General features: G+C 41.7%; 1 non-coding gene across 1 annotated transcript; it reads right to left on the reverse strand.

Moving 5' to 3' along the window:
- Positions 1–1207: 1207 nt before the first annotated feature.
- On the reverse strand, positions 1208–1315 carry LOC130943051 (small nucleolar RNA R71). The gene has a single exon (XR_009071588.1). It is a non-coding gene; the product is annotated as a small nucleolar RNA R71 (small nucleolar RNA).
- Positions 1316–4785: the final 3470 nt, after the last annotated feature.

Here is a 4785-nt window from a genome sequence, read left to right on the forward strand (position 1 = left end):
AAAATCAATTTTTTTCAAGTTTTCAAAGTTTTTCAAAATCAAATCTTTTTCAAATCATATCTTTTCAATCAAATGTTTTCAAAATCAATTTCTTTCCTTTTTCAAAGATACTTACTAACAATTAATGATTTGATTGAACATCTCAAGTTTGTTACCTTTTCTGCTAAGAAAGGTTTAATGTTTGAATCATATCTTTTCTTGTTAGGCAAGTCATTAATTTTCAAAATCAAATCTTTTAAAAATTGTTTTCAAAACATATCTTTTAAAATTGTTTTCAAATCAAATCTTTTCAATCATATCTTTTTAATCACATCTTTTTCAAAATAAGTTTTCAATCAAATCTTTTTAACTTCTAATTTCAAAATCTTTTTCAAAAATCACTTGATTTCTTTTCCACTTTGAATTTTCGAAAATTATCAATCAATTTTTCAAAATGTTTTTGACATCTTTTTAATTAATTTTCGAAAATTCTCTTCTCTTCCTCCCACATCCTTCTATTTATGGAGTACTACTCCTTCTTAATGCACAATTCGAACTCTATCTAATCGAGTTCGAATTCTTCTACCTTCTTCTTTCTTCTATTTTTCTTTTCCTCTGACACCTCAAGGAATCTCTATACTGTGACATAGAGGATTCCACATTTTCTTGTTCTCTTCTCTTTCATATGAGCAGGAGCAGAGACAAAGGCATTCTTGTTGAAGCTGACCCTGAACCTGAAAGGACCTTGAAGCGAAAGCTAAAAGAAGCTAAGGCACAACTCTCTGTTGAGGACCTGACCGAATTCTTCAAAGAAGAAGAACCCATGGCAGCCGAAAACAACAACAATGCCAACAATGCAAGGAAGGTGCTGGGTGACTTTACTGCACCTACTCCCGACTTCTATGGGAGAAGCATCTCTATCCCTGCCATTGGAGCAAACAACTTTGAGCTTAAGCCTCAATTAGTTTCTCTAATGCAACAGAATTGCAAGTTCCATGGACTTCCATTGGAAGATCTTCATCAGTTTTTAGCTGAATTCTTGCAAATCTGTGACACAGTCAAGACTAATGGGGTTGACCCTGAGGTCTACAGACTGATGCTATTCCCTTTTGCTGTAAGAGACAGAGCTAGAATATGGTTGGACTCTCAACCTAAAGAAAGCCTGGACTCTTGGGAAAAGCTAGTCAATGCCTTCTTGGCAAAGTTCTTTCCACCTCAGAAATTGAGTAAGCTTAGAGTGGAAGTCCAAACCTTCAGACAGAAGGATGGTGAATCCCTCTATGAAGCTTGGGAAAGATACAAACAATTAATCAGAAAGTGTCCCTCAGATATGCTTTCTGAATGGAGCATCATAGGTATTTTCTATGATGGTCTCTCTGAACTATCCAAGATGTCTTTGGATAGCTCTGCTGGAGGATCTCTTCATCTGAAGAAGACGCCTACAGAGGCTCAAGAGCTCATTGAAATGGTTGCAAATAACCAATTCATGTACACTTCTGAAAGGAATCCTGTGAACAATGAGACAAGTCAGAAGAAAGAAGTTCTTGAGATTGATACTCTGAATGCCATACTGGCTCAGAATAAGATATTGACTCAACAAGTCAATTTGATTTCTCAAAGTCTGTCTGGAATGCAAAATGCACCTGGCAGTACTAAGGATGCTTCATCTGAGGAAGAAGCCTATGATCCTGAGAACCCTTCAATGGAAGAGGTGAATTACCTAGGAGAACCCTATGGAAACACCTATAATTCTTCATGGAGAAATCACCCAAATTTCTCATGGAAGAATCAAGAGAGACCTCAACAAGGTTTCAACAACAATGGTGGAAGAAACAGGTTTAGCAATAGCAAACCTTTTCCATCATCTTCTCAGCAACAGACAGAGAATTCTAAGCAGAACCCCTCTGACTTAGCAAACATGGTCTCTGATCTAATCAAAACCACTCAAAGTTTCATGACTGAAACAAGGTCTTCCATTAGGAATTTGGAAGCACAAGTGGGACAGCTGAGCAAGAAAATTACTGAACTCCCTCCAAGTACTCTTCCAAGCAATGCAGAAGAAAATCCAAAAGGAGAGTGCAAGGCCATCAATATGGCCGAATTTGGAGAGGAAGGGGAGGAAGTGAACGCCACTGAGGAAGACCTCAATGGGCGTGCACTGACCTCCACTGAGTTCCCAAATGAGGAACCATGGGAATCTGAGGCTCAAAATGAGGCCATAGAGATTCCACTGGATTTACTTCTGCCATTCATGAGCTCTGATGAGTATTCTTCCTCTGAAGAGGATGAGTATGTCACTGAAGAGCAAGTTGCTAAATACCTTGGAGCAATCATGAAGCTAAATGACAAGTTATTTGGAAATGAGACTTGGGAGGATGAACCCCCTTTGCTCACCAAAGAACTGGATGACTTGTCTAGGCAGAAATTACCTCAAAAGAAACAAGATCCTGGGAAGTTTTCAATACCTTGTACCATAAGCACCATGACCTTCAAGAAGGCTCTGTGTGACTTAGGGTCAAGTGTAAACCTCATGCCTCTCTCTGTAATGGAGAAGCTAGGGATCTTTGAGGTACAAGCTGCAAGAATCTCACTAGAGATGGCAGACAACTCAAGAAAACAAGCTCATGGACTTGTAGAGAATGTTTTGGTAAAAGTTGAAGACCATTACATCCCTACTGATTTCATAGTCCTAGAGACTGGGAAGTGCATGGATGAATCCATCATCCTTGGCAGACCCTTCCTAGCCACAGCAAAGGCTGTGATTGATGTTGATGGAGGAGAATTGATCATTCAAGTGAATGAAGAATCCTTTGTGTTTAAGGCTCAAGGATATCCCTCTGTCACCATGGAGAAGAAGCATGAAGAGCTTCTCTCAAATCAGAGACAAACAGAGCCCCCACAGTCAAACTCTAAGTTTGGTGTTGGGAGGCCACAACCAAACTCTAAGTTTGGTGTTGAACCCCCACATTCAAACTCTAAGTTTGGTGTTGGGATGTTCCAACATTGCTCTGAGTATCTGTAAGGCTCCATAAGAGCCCTCTGTCAAGCTATTGACATTAAAGAAGCGCTTGTTGGGAGGCAACCCAATAATTATATTTTATATATTTTCTTTTGTTATTTTATGTTTTTTGTAGGTTGATGATCATAAGAAGTCACAAAATCCATTGAAAAAGCAAAAATAGAATGAAAAACAGGAAGAAAAACAGCACACCCTAGAGGAAGAATTCACTGGCGTTTAAACGCCAGTGAGGCTAGCAGTTGGGCGTTTAACGCCCAGTCTGGCACCATTCTGGGCGTTTAACGCCAGAAAGGGGCACCAGACTGGCGTTAAACGCCAGAAAAGGGCAAGAACCTGGCGTTAAACGCCAGGAATGGGCACCAGCCCGGCGTTTAACGCCAGAAATGGCTCAAAACGTGATTTTGAGCAACATTTGGTGCAGGGATGACTTTTCCTTGACACCACAGGATCTGTGGACCCCACAGGATCCCCACCTACCCCACCACCACTCTCTCTCTTCTTCCCCCATTCACCAATCACCTCATTACCTCTTCCCAAAACCCCTTCACCTATCAAATCCCATCCTTCTCTTCACCACTCACATCCATCCTTCATAAAAACCCCACCAACCTCACCCTTCAAATTCAAACCACTTTCCCTCCCAAACCCACCCATAATGGCCGAACCCCATCTCCCCTCTCTTCTATAAATACCCTTCTTCACTCATTCATTTTCACACAACCTAAACATCACTTCCCCCCTCCTTGGCCAAATACATAAGCCACCCCCCCTTCTTCATCATTTCTTCTTCTTCTACTCTCTTCTTTCCTCTTTTGCTCGAGGACGAGCAAACCTTTAAGTTTGGTGTGGTAAAAGCGTTGCTTTTTTGTTTTTCCATAACCATTTATGGCATCCAAGGCCGGAGAAACCTCTAGAAAGAGGAAAGGGAAGGCAAAAGCTTCCACCTCCGAGTCATGGGAGATGGATAGATTCATCTCAAGGGTGCATCAAGACCACTTCTATGAAGTTGTGGCCTTGAAGAAGGTGATCCCCGAGATCCCCTTTTCACTCAAAAAGGGTGAATATCCGGAGATCCGCCATGAGATCCGAAGAAGAGGTTGGGAAGTGCTTACCAACCCCATTCAACAAGTCAGAATCTTGATGGTTCAAGAGTTCTATGCCAATGCATGGATCACCAAGAACCATGATCAAAGTGTGAACCCGGATCCAAAGAATTATCTTACTATGGTTCGGGGGAAATACTTGGATTTTAGTCCGGAAAATGTAAGGTTGGCATTCAACTTGCCTATGATGCAAGGAGATGAACATCCTTACACTAGAAGGGTCAACTTTGATCAAAGGTTGGACCAAGTCCTCACAGTCAAATGTGAAGAGGGCGCACAATGGAAGAGAGATTCAAGAGGGAAGCCGGTTCAATTGAGAAGGCATGACCTCAAGCCCGTGGCTAGAGGATGGTTGGAGTTTATCCAACGCTCAATCATTCCCACTAGCAACCGGTCCGAAGTTACTCTAGACCGGGCCATCATGATTCATAGCATCATGATTGGAGAAGAAGTGGAAGTTCATGAGGTCATAGCCCAAGAACTCTATAAAGTGGCGGACAAGTCTTCCACCTTGGCAAGGCTAGCCTTTCCTCATCTCATTTGTCACCTCTATTATTCAGTTGGAGTTGACATAGAAGGAGACACCCCCATTGATGAGGACAAGCCCATCACCAAGAAAAGGATGGAGCAAACAAGAGACCCCTCTCATCATGAGATCCCTGAGATACCTCAAGGGATGCACTT

This window comes from Arachis stenosperma, chromosome 7, assembly GCF_014773155.1.
Source record: "Arachis stenosperma cultivar V10309 chromosome 7, arast.V10309.gnm1.PFL2, whole genome shotgun sequence".
Classification (NCBI taxonomy): Eukaryota; Viridiplantae; Streptophyta; class Magnoliopsida; order Fabales; family Fabaceae; genus Arachis; species Arachis stenosperma.